The 12,693-nt window shown below is 45.5% G+C and overlaps 1 protein-coding gene and 1 pseudogene across 1 annotated transcript in view; both read left to right on the top strand.

The window, feature by feature from the left end:
* Positions 1 to 12,693, top strand: part of DDX59 (DEAD-box helicase 59) — an 88,189-nt gene that overhangs the window by 3,512 nt on the left and 71,984 nt on the right. The window lies entirely within an intron of this gene.
* Positions 7,543 to 7,699, top strand: LOC128842620 (U4 spliceosomal RNA; annotated as a pseudogene).

Genomic DNA, 12,693 nt, shown 5'->3' with positions numbered 1-12,693 from the left:
AACTCCTTGCATTTGCTGAAGTAAGCATTTGTCATAAGCAGATAGAACAAATGTATCTTGAGTCTGACAAGTCTCCTATGTCATAGTACAAGCTAGGGAAGTACCTTCACAGACCAGTACCTAGAATACGAGTATCCTGACAAAGATAAGGAAGAAACAGAACAAGAAATTAGGGAACTGGAATATACTGATGCTGGAAAAATTTGTACAGTGTGGGTGCCAAATTGTAAACCCTGTTTATGATGGAAACCACTTCAAGCCAGGGGGTGCAGCAGCACTCATAGTTCCAGCACCTCTAATGATGGATTGGTTTTAATGATGTTTAAAGAGATGTGTAACTTGTAAAATCATCATATAAGTTATAGCAGCTGAAATGTGTAACTTTGGGAGCACACCTGCAAAAGGTGAATGTAACATAGATTCATAGATTCTAGGACTGGAAGGGACCTCAAGAGGTCATCAAGTCCAGTCCCCTGCCCGCAGGGCAGGACCAAATACTGTCTAGACCATCCCTGATAGACATTTATCTAACCTACTCTTAAATATCTCCAGAGATGGAGATTCCACAACCTCCCTAGGCAATTTATTCCAGTGTTTAACCACCCTGACAGTTATGAACTTTTTCCTAATGTCCACCCTAAACCTCCCTTGCTGCAGTTTAAGCCCATTGCTTCTTGTTCTATCCTTAGAGGCTAAGGTGAACAAGTTTTCTCCCTCCCCCTTTTAGATACCTGAAAACTGCTATCATGTCCCCTCTCAGTCTTCTCTTTTCCAAACTAAACAAACCCAATTCTTTCAGCCTTCCTTCATAGGTCATGTTCTCAAGACCTTTAATTATTCTTGTTGCTCTTCTCTGGACCCTCTCCAATTTCTCCACATCTTTCTTGAAATGCGGTGCCCAGAACTGGACACAATACTCCAGCTGAGGCCTAGCCAGAGCAGAGTAGAGCGGAAGAATGACTTTTCATGTCTTGCTCACAACACACCTGTTAATACATACCAGAATCATGTTTGCTTTTTTTGCAACAGCATCACACTGTTGACTCATATTTAGCTTGTGGTTCACTATAACCCTTAGATCCCTTTCTGCCGTACTCCTTCCTAGACAGTCTCTTCCCATTCTGTATGTGTGATACTGATTTTTTCTTCCTAAGTGGAGCACTTTGCATTTGTCTTTGTTAAACTTCATCCTGTTTAACTCAGACCATTTCTCCAATTTGTCCAAATCATTTTGAATTATGACCCTGTCCTCCAAAGCAGTTGCAATCCCTCCCAGTTTGGTATCATCCGCAAACTTAATAAGTATACTTTCTATGCCAATATCTAAGTCGTTAATGAAGATATTGAACAGAGCCGGTCCCAAAACAGACCCCTGCGGAACCACACTTGTTATGCCTTTCCAGCAGGATTGGGAACCATTAATAACAACTCTCTGAGTACAGTTATCCAGCCAGTTATGCACCCACCTCATAGTAGCCCCATCTAAATTGTATTTGCCTAGTTTATCGATAAGAATATCATGCGAGACGTATCAAATGCCTTACTAAAGTCTAGGTATACCACATCCACAGCTTCTCCCTTATCCACAAGACTCGTTATCCTATCAAAGAAAGCTATCAGATTGGTTTGACATGATTTGTTCTTTACAAATCCATGCTGGCTATTCCCTATCACCTTACCACCTTCCAAGTGTTTGCAGATGATTTCCTTAATTACTTGCTCCATTATCTTCCCTGGCCCAGAAGTTAAACTAACTGGTCTGTAGTTTCCTGGGTTGTTTTTATTTCCCTTTTTATAGATGGGCACTATATTTGCCCTTTTCCAGTCTTCTGGAATCTCTCCCGTCTCCCACGATTTTCCAAAGATAATAGCTAGAGGCTCAGATACCTCCTCTATTAGCTCCTTACGTATTCTAGGATGCCTTTCATCAGGCCCTGGTGACTTGCAGGCATCTAACTTTTCTAAGTGATTTTTAACTTGTTCTTTTTTTATTTTATTTGCTAAACCTACCCCCTTCCCATTAGCATTCACTATGTTAGGCATTCCTTCAGACTTCTCGGTGAAGACCGAAACAAAGAAGTCATTAAGCATCTCTGCCATTTCCAAGTTTCCTGTTACTGTTTCTCCCTCTTCACTGAGCAGTGGGCCTACCCTGTCTTTGGTTTTCCTCTTGCTTCTAATGTATTGATAAAAAGTCTTCTTGTTTCCCTTTATTCCCGTAGCTAGTTTGAGCTCATTTTGTGCCTTTGCCTTTCTAATCTTGCCCCTGCGTTCCTGTGTTGTTTGCCTATATTCATCCTTTGTAATCTGTCCTAGTTTCTATTTTTTAGATCATGCAAGATCTCGTGGTTAAGCCAAGGTGGTCTTTTGCCACATTTTCTGTCTTTCCTAACCAGCGAAATAGCTTGCTTTTGGGCCCTCAGTTGTTTTTCCCCTCAGTCTTGATTCCCATGGGACCTTACCTATCAGCTCTCTGAGCTTACCAAAATCCGCCTTCCTGAAATCCATTGTCTCTATTTTGCTGTTCTCCCTTCTACCCTTCCTTAGAATTGCAAACTCTGATTTCATGATCACTTTTACCCAAGCTGCCTTCTACTTTCAAATTCTCAACGAGTTCCTCCCTATTTGTTAAAAATCAAGTCTAGAACAGCTTCCCCCCTAGTAGCTTTTTCAACCTTCTGAAATAAAAAGTTGTCTGCAATGCAGTCCAAGAATTTGTTGTATAGTCTGTGTGCCGCTGTGTTATTTTCCCAACATATATTTGGATAGTTGAGGTCCCCCATCACCACCAAATCTTGGGCTTTGGATGATTTTGTTAGTTGTTTAAAAAAAGCCTCATCCACCTCTTCCACCTGGTTAGGTGGCCTGTAGTAGACTCCTAGCATGACATCACCCTTGTTTTTTACCCCTTTTAGCCTAACCCAGAGACTCTCAACACTTCCATCTCCTATGTCCATCTCCATCTCAGTCCAAGTGTGTACATTTTTAATATATAAGGCAACACCTCCTCCCTTTTTCCCCTGTCTATCCTTCCTGAGCAAGCTGTACCCATCCACACCAACATTCCAATCATGTGTATTATCCCACCAAGTTTCAGTGATGCCAACAATGTCATAGTTGTATTTATTTATTAGCACTTCCAGTTCTTCCTGCTTATTCCCCATACTTCTCGCATTTGTATATAGGCATCTAAGATACTGGTTTGATCTTGCCTCCCAGTTTTGTTGTGACCCTCCTTTCTCTCTCCCAATATAGCCCACATTCCCTCTCATTTCCGACCCATCTCCCAGGTCTCCATGTTCCCCACTTACCTGTGGGCTTTGCTCACCTGTCCCCGTCGAACCTAGTTTAAAGCCCTAGGTTAGCCAGTCTGTGTCCAAATAGGGTCTTTCCCCACCTTGAAAGGTGAACGCCATCTCTGCCTAGCAGTCTTTCCTCAAATAGCATCCCATGGTCGAGGAAGCCCAAGCTCTCCTGGTGACACCATCTTCGCAGCCAGGCATTCACCTCCATGATGCATCTGTCTCTGCCTGGGCCCCTACCTTTGACAGGAAGAATCACTGCATGAGATGGCTTCTCGGAGACTGGTATCATATAGAATCTTGTTCCTGTACTATATTAATAAACCTGACTGACATTGATTATTTTGCTCTCTTGAGTATATTTTATATACCAAAGTGTGGTCAAGCAATTGACTATACAATTTGTCAACATTTATCCTGAAAGAAGGGCAGCTGTTAAACCAACAACTTCAATGAGATTTCATCCGACCTCTAGCCTACCACCTACATACATCATCTGAAATGAGCAGAGCAACAAAATGTACATCAGCTGAGTATATACTATGGCACATAATTTTCTTGTGCTGCATACTGCAGTTATTAATCAAGCAAAACTCCTGCTTAAGTTGATGGTGACTTCAATGAGAGTTTTGTTTAATTAAGGATGGCAGAATTTAGCTCTTTGTCCAGTATATTACTGTCAGTAATTATGCTTATCTACCTGACATTCTTTATCATTCCAGTAAGTTAGGAGTAAATAAGTCTGCTTGAAATCAGCTATTGTTACTGCACCTGTACTTGTGTTAATTTATTAAAGTTATAAAAAGAGCCCATCTGTTGGCAACTTTTGGTAAAGACAGACTTAATACCCTGGATTATAAATTTAGAAAACATTTAATACTTTATCCCTAATAAACATAGATATCCCTATTATTACTTGTTATTTTTCCATGAACTTTTTCATCCCTTCCCCGAAGTAACTGATTACTGCTTTATGGCCAGATTGTGGCTTGGTTTGTCAATGTGTGCAAGGGTATGTGAGAGCATAAGAAACCTCCTCTCCTATCCCCAATTGTGTTCCTGTGCAGGGGTTTAGAGTCCAGAAAACATTAGAAAGGGGTTCCCAGACATGTTTGGCTCTTTTTTTTTTTTAACACTTTACAAATTACCCCTGTCAAACGACACAGGCTTTCACCTACCCACATAATATTATATAGCACTTTTTGTCCTATGGCTTCAAGGCATTTTACAAAGGTGGTTAAAGATTAGTATTTCCATTTAATATATGAGGAAATTTAGGCAGAGAGAGCGTAAGGCTATTTTTTTCACTGACTTCAACTAGAGTTGTGAGTGTAAAGCACCTTTTAAAAATCTTGAGTTGAGCACTCATGAGCTAAGGCACACAAAATTAGTGGGCACATCTGAAAATTTGGACCTAAATGACTTGCCCAAGGTCACATAGTAAATCAGTTGCAAAGTAGGAATAGAAACTGGGTCGTCTGTCTATTAATGTCCTGCTCTAACCATGACACCACACTGTGTAATAGGGTACACGTGTAGTACTATTCTTTTTCTTTACTGAGACGGAAACCTCTGAAATATTTATTTCAGAAGACCTATTTCATATTTTATTCCTAACAAAGTGCCTTCTGCTCTGTTTCTAGCTATACTGCATCTTGCTATGTTAGGTGTGATCAGATTGTATATTTCATTTAGATGTCTGACTCAGGGTACGTCTACAGTACGAAATTAATTCAAAATTATTCTATTTGAATTGTCAGAAGCGATTTTATACATTCGGTGTTGTGTGTCCCCACTAAAGCACGTGAATTTGGAGGAGTGTGTCCATGGTACCAAGGTTAGCATCGAATGTCGGAGCGGTAGCTATCCCACAGTTCCCGCAATCCCCGCCACCCATTGGAATTCTGGGTTAAGCTCCCAGTGCATGATGGGGCAAAAACATTCTTGCGGGTGTTTCTGGGTGTGTGTTGTCACTTGCTTCTCCCTCCGTGAAAGTTACAGCAGACGCCATATTGCCACCGCCTGTCTCCTGGTACTATGAATCCACCTCGCAAGTCCTCTCATCTTTCTATCTACTCTTTTATCTAACCATTTCCCGCCTTTTTTTGGCCACCGTGAACTGAGCAGCACAGCTTCCGCCGCAAACTCTGCTCTCCTGCTCTTGCAGCGCTAGCTAATTTCTCCATGTTGTCTGTCCTGGGCTCCCGTGGAAGCTACAGAAGGCAACAATTCCCTGCCGTTTTTCAGCCATCGTGAACTGAACTTCCGCCGCAAACTCTGCTCTCCCGCTCTTGCAGCTTTAGCGAGCTTCCCGCCTCCATGAAAGCTACAGAAGACAACCATTTACCACCTTTTATTGGCCATCCTGAACCGAACAGCTCTCCTACATTTCACGCTCTTTTTCCAGGATTACCCATGCAGGCGCCATAGAGCCCGCTCAGATCTCCGCTGCAGTTTTGACCATTGTAAATACCTCATGCATTATCCAGCAGTATGTGCAGTACCTGCAAAACTGGGTGAGGAAGCGACAACAGCGTGATTACTATACTGATGAGGACATGGACATAGACGTTCCTAGAAGCACGGCATGTGGCAATTGGGAGATTGTGATGGCATTGGGCCAGGTTCATGCCGTGGAATGCCAATTCTGGGCCCGGGAAACAAGCACAGACTGGTGGGACCGCATAGTGTTGCAGGTCTGGGATGATTCCCAGTGGCTGCGAAACTTTCGTATGTGCAGGGTCACTTTCATGGAACTTTGTGACTTGCTGTCCCCTGCCCTGAAGTGCAAAGACACCAAAATGAGAGCAGCTCTCACAGTTGAGAAGCAAGTGGCCATAGCACTGTGGAAGCTTGGAACGCCCGACAGCTACCGGTCAGTCGGGAATCAGTTTGGAGTGGGCAAATCTACTGTGGGGGCTGCTGTGATCCAAGTAGCCAAAGCAATCATTGACCAGCTGCTATCAAGGATAGTGACTTTGGGAAATGTGCAGACCATTGTGGATGGCTTTAATGCGCTGGGGTTCCCTAACTGCGGCGGGGCAATAGACGGAACGCATATCCCTATCTTGGCCCTGGCACACTGGGGTGGCCAGTATGTAAACCGCAAGGGGTACTTTTCCATGGTGCTGCAAGCACTGGTGGATCACAAGGGATGTTTCACCAACATCAAGGTGGGATGGCCGGGAAAGGTGCATGACGCTCGCGTCTTCAGGAACGCTGGTCTGTTTGAACAGCTGCAGGAAGGGACTTACTTCCCAGACCAGAAAATTACTGTTGGGGATGTTGAAGTGCCTACAGTTATCCTCGGGGACCCAGCCTACCCCTTAATGTCATGGCTTATGAAGCTGTTCACATGCACCCTGGACAGTAGTAAGGAGCAGTTCAACTATAGGCTGAGCAAGTGCAGAATGGTGGTAGAATGTGCTTTTGGACGTTTGAAAGGGCACTGGCGCAGTTTACTGATTCGGTTAGATCTCAGCACAACCAATATTCCAATTGTAATTGCTGCTTGTTGTGTGCTCCACAATATCTGTGAGAGTAAGGGGGAGATGTTTATGGCGGGATGGGAGGTTGAGGCAACTCGCCTGGTGGCCAATTTCGCACAGCTAGACAACAGGGCGATTAGAAGAGTGCAGCAGGGCGTGCTGCGCATCAGAGAAGCTTTGAAAGCCAGTTTCATGACTGGCCAGGGTACGGTGTGACAGTTGTGTTTGTTTCTCTTGAAGTTACCCGCCCCCTATATATATATATATATATATATATATATATATATATATATATATATATATATATATATATATATTATTTGTTGCACAACACATTTAGAGGAATCAGAAGGTAGACTGGGGGGGAGGGGAGTAATTGGGTTAGGGGGGTGGAGGAGGAGGGAAGGAGGGAGGGCGGTTATACAGGGGCTGCAGTGGCAGTCTGTGGTCTTGCTGCCTTTCCCGCATTAGATCCACCATACAGCGCAGCATGTCAGTTTGCTCCCCCATGAGCCTGACCAAAGCGTCCTGCCTGCTCTCATTGCGCGCGTCCCTCTTCTCTTCATGTTCCTGTAATGCTTTATGGGACTTCGCAATTGTTTGCCTCCACGCATTCATCTGAGCCCTATCAGTGTGGGAGGACTGCATGAGCTCGGTGAACATGTCCTGAGTTCGTTTTTTTCCGCCTTCTAATCTGGACCAGCCTCTGGGACGGAGTAGATAGGGGCCGCGTTGAAACATTTGCACCTGTGGGAGGAGAAAAAGGGCAGTATCATAGCCAATGAAGTTAATCTGAGGTGTGATTATTGCTAGTTGAAAACTGTTAAAAAATACATTTCAGAGAACAAAGGGGACACTCTTTCTCAGTGAAACAGGCAATTCATAATAAACAGCACATGTTCTTTCTGTACAACTTAGCATTTTGCCTCTTGTACTGAAGTGCCTGCCACTTCGGTTTGAGTAAGCCATCACACACGGCCGGGCAATAGAATTTAGCTTGCAGGCAGCCTAGGGGCACATGGGGGTTTTGCTTCTTCCACATTCATTTTAATGCTTTCAAACTGCTGGGCCCCCTTTCCCATAGCAAGCAATGCCTGGTGGGTTTGCCATATAAAAGGAGGGCCTGCAGGCTCTCTGGGATGATCGCTTCACACAACACCCCCCCACCCCACCCCCTGCACCCACCGTGTGGCTCTGAGCAGGGATGAGCCCTTTAAACTAAACGCGAATAGCCCAGCTCTCACTCACCAGAAGTACCTTCTCCAGGGTCATGGTCCGGGAGCCCGCCTTGGGTGTGGGGGGATGTTATTGGCTCCAGCGTTAAGAATAGTTCCTGGCTTGGGGGGGAAATGGATTCCCCACTTGCCGCCTGTGCACTGTCCTCCTCCTCCTCCAATAACTCATCCTCCTCACTCTGTGCAACTCCCCCCTTGCAGGTGTACACGGACAGTGGTGGGGTAGGGGTGGCGTCACCCCTCATAATTGCATGCAGCTCACAGTATAAGTGGAATGTGTGGGGCTGTGACCCAGAGCGCCCATTTACCTCCCTGGCTTTTTGGTATGCTTGTCTGAGCTCCTTGATTTTTGTACGACACTGCTCTGTGTCCCTAGAGTAGCCTCTTTCTGTGATGGCCCTGGAGATTTTAGCATACGTATTTGCATTCCTTTTTTTGGAATGTAGTTCTGCCATAACAGATTCGTCTCCCCAACAAGCGATGAGATCCAGTACCTCCCGTTCGGACCATACTGGAGCTCGTCTGCGAATCCAGGACTGCGTGATCTCTTGTGATGTTGGACTCTGCATGGTCGCCTGTGATGGTGGACTGTGCTGATGGTCACTTATGCTGATGGTGACCAAACAGGAAATGAAATTCAAAAGTTCCCCAGGGCTTTTCCTGCCCACCTGGCTAGTGCATTGGAGTTGAAGTGTTGTCCAGAGCGGTCACAAGGGAGCATTCTGGGATAGCTCCCGGAAGCCAATAACGTCATATTGCGTCCACAATACCTTTTAACCCGGGATTGCGATCTCGATTTAAGTGCTACTTCACTTGCCAAGGTGGAGTACAGAAATCGGATTAAAGAGCCCTTTAAATTGAAAAAAATGGTTTGGTCTTGTGGACGCAATCTTTTTTTTTTTTTTTTAATTAACTCGGCTAATTCCGAAATAACCGACTAGTGTAAACCAGGCTTCAGAGGAGTGTTGGGACAGTGGAATAGCAGCAGCAAGCAGCAATGGATCCCTCTTTTGCTAGGGGTGCATGAGTAGGGATTGAAGAAGGAAAAAAAAAAAAAAGTAGTGATACTTTCCCAAGCATCAAGTTCCATCTTCTTCAGAAGGCAACATGAGATTCCACTCATAGTAAATTTTCATAACAGAAAACTCTTTTCTTGTGTGTTTTGATGAACAGGAAACAGTTAATGACATTTAACTTATCATTAGACTTCAGAACTAACAACCTCTTGATATTAATAGGGCAGTGGGCAGCTTGCAACTCTCTCGGAGTTGTTTTCAGTCTGGCATCACTGCATTACAATCTGTTCACATTTCCTTCTCAACCATATTTGTTTTAAATGATAGCTTAAATTCTGGAGCACAAGATGGCAGCCTCCAGAATATAATATATGTTCCCCAAATCACTATGAAGTGACCCTGTCCACAAGCTTTTGAACTGGAAGGGAAAGAGACTTGTAGATAAAGTATGAAATGCATTTATGGTAAATGTAACTGAACATGCATCCGATGAAGTGGGTTTTAGCCCATGAAAGCTTACGCCCAAATACATTTATTAGTCTCTAAGGTGGCACAAGTACTCCTCGTTCTTTTTGCTGTTACATACTAACACAGCTACCACTCTGAAACCTGAACTACTATTAGTAGTAAACTAGCAAGAAGAAAGCCTGAATGACATGATGGCTTTCAGCCTTTTTAAAACAGAAGGTCAATAGAGGAAGGAGGGAAAAGGCATTCTAAGAAGCAAGAAGAGAGGTGCTCAAATGGTACAGGATAGATAGTTTTGTTTGATAACATAACCATTGGGAGATTGCTCCTCTAGGCACAGGACATTGATGGAATTGTGTAGTGTGTAATGCATGGTGTCATTACTGCCAGCCAGCATTATCTGTCAGAATCAGGAGTGCAAGTAGACCCTGGCTCAGAGACTGTAAAAACAAGCTAAGAGGGCAGCTGGGGTCATGCTGACTCAATTAGAGAAAAAGCTTTGTAACCAAGGCAGAAGGCTTATACCAAATTCTCCACCCCTTTGCACTAGAGACTTCAGTTTGGTTGCATGGATGTGACTGAGAGGAGAATTTGACTGCCTGGAACCAGGAGATAAAGGAGGGAGGGGGACACTTGACAGAAAACAAATAAGCAGTAAGGATGTAGAGTATTTATTCATTTGTTTGTATTGTGGTAGCACCTAGAGGTCTCAGTCACATATCAGGGCCCCACTGTGGTAAGCACTGTGCAGACACATACAGAGTCACAATGGCAGTGCTATGACATTGTACTGCTAGGCAAGTAGTTATAAGCAAGATTCTGATTCCATTACTTGCTCTTATTCCATTTCTTAAAAAGGAGGGCCCAGTCACCATCTTGGAACAGACCTTCACACCTTGCAGATCCTGAGGCATCAGCAGAAGGTCAGGGTTGTCTGCAGGGTTGTCTCCAGCCTCTATGCTGCTGTTGCATCTTTGGTAACCCTCCTTGCTCCAGTGGACCCATCCTGTCACAGCTTCCAACATGCACCCTACTTAGAGGAAGAAGGCTCAGTGGCAGAGCAGGGAGCAGCAGAAATGTAGTTCAGCTTCTCACTGCATTACATTTGTGCCCTGAGCTCTATTGGTTGGTAGGGGGCTGAAGTGTGTTCCTCTTAGTCCCACTACTGACTAACCCACTCTTTCTCCAGCCCACTCACTGCCTGCCTTCTCCCTCCATACTGATCTAGAGGAAGGGGGGAAATAGTGCTGCAGAGGTGGTTAAAACCCCTTTTCTGCTTGGGAAGTAGAGAGACATGAGAGGAGAGCCTCTTATTCACAGATCATGGGGAAGAGCTGGATCCAAGCTGTGTGAGGGTGATGATGATGTTAAGAGGCTCCTGACAATTATATGGGAGTTGCAAGGGATTAGTCAGTAAGCAGCTAGCGGAAAAGAAAATGAAGAATATTTGTAAGAGTTAAGAAAAAAAGAGGAGGCTGTTATAAAAAGCAAGACAAATTAAGGTGCATCAACATAATTACTGTGATGCAGGAAAAACTCCCAGAACACAGATTAAAAATTAATCTTATTTTAGGGTGGGGGAAACTGACAAACCCCATGCATCCGAAGAAGTGGATATTCACCCATGAAAGCTCATGCTCCAATACGTCTGTTAGTCTGTAAGGTGCCACAGGACTCTTTGCTTCTTTGACAAACCCCAGTAATCCCAGACATTACCAGATAAGGTCTGGAGCAACATGAGAGGATTCTGAACAGAAGTCATGGGAACCTGTCAGGATCCTGCCGGACATGAGAGTGATCTACAGTCGAAAAAAAACAGTCACACTGGGCAAAGCTAGCCAAGATGAGGACCATGGGATAGATTAGTAGATGGAGTACCATCTGATCAAGAACAGCAAGTACATGAGGCAGACAACTTGTAAATTGCACAGGAGAATTATTCATAGGCAGAGTGGTAATACATTTAGCCCAGAGGTGGGCAAACTACGGCTCGGCATGGCCCTGCTCCATCGCTCCAGCCGGGGAGCAGGGTCAGGGGCAGCTCCACACAACTCCCAGAAGTAGCGGCATGGCCCCCCTCTGGCTCCTATGTGTAGGGGCAGCCAGGGGGCTCTGCTCTGCATGCTGCCACCACCCCAAGCGCCGCCCCTGCAGCTCCCATTGGCCAGGAACCGCAGCCACTGGGAGCTGCAGGGGTGGCGCCTGCAGATGGGGCAGCGTGCAGAGCCGCCTGGCCGCGCCTCCGCGTAGGAACCAGAGAAGGGACATGCTGCTGCTTTCGGGAGTCGCTTGAGCCTCCCCCTGCACCCCAACCCTTTGCCCCAGCCCTGATCCCCCTCCTGCCCTCCAAACCCCTCAATCCCAGCCTGGAGCACCCTCCTGCACCCCAAACTCTTCATCCCCAGCCCCACCCCAGAGATTGCACTCCAAGCTTGAGCCTGTACCCCTTCCTGCACCCCAACCTCCTGCCCCAGCCCCTGATTCCCCTTCTGCCCTCCAAACCCCTTGGCCCCAACCCAGACCACCCTCCTACACCCCAAACGCCTCATCTCCAGCCCCATCCCAGAGACCCCTCCCCCCCGCAACCCACTCCCCTGTCCAGAGCCCCCTCCTGCACCACAACCCCAATTTTGTGAGCATTCGTGGCCTGCCATTCAATTTCTATTCCCAGATGTGGCCCTTGGGCCAAAAAGTTTGCCCACCTCTGATTTAGCCCCTTCATTGTTGTGTTTCACAGCAGCTTCTGTGCTGCTTAGAACAGCCAGCGATTTGCACTTGAGAATTCCCTCAGTGTACACGGAAACTCTAGCAGTTAAAGCTGGCTTCTACACCACCATCTGTGTTACTCCTGTGTTGGAAACCGAACTCCAGAAGATAGTAGGTAGGGAATGGTCCTGGCCGGGCGTGTAGAGGAGTAGGGTCTTAATATGGCCAGACCTTAGACCAGTGATGTAAAATTAAAGCTCTTCCCCTGCAGCTTCAACTTACTTTGGAACCATCAGAGAACCAGGGAGCTACAATTGGTTCCTTGTCAACTTCCCCCTCCAGTTCATCCAAGCTCTGCTTGAACACAGTGCAGAATCAAGCCAGTAATGTTTTAGCATGGGCTCTTTTGGGTAGTGTGCAAGCAATTTAAGAGTACCAGTGATTATTGTAGGCATTACAGACAGTTCAGAGCTTATTT

This window comes from Malaclemys terrapin, chromosome 8, assembly GCF_027887155.1.
Source record: "Malaclemys terrapin pileata isolate rMalTer1 chromosome 8, rMalTer1.hap1, whole genome shotgun sequence".
In the NCBI taxonomy this organism is placed as follows: domain Eukaryota; kingdom Metazoa; phylum Chordata; order Testudines; family Emydidae; genus Malaclemys; species Malaclemys terrapin.
Note: the sequence above shows the minus strand (reverse complement) of the source record. Positions and strands in the feature narration are given on the sequence as shown.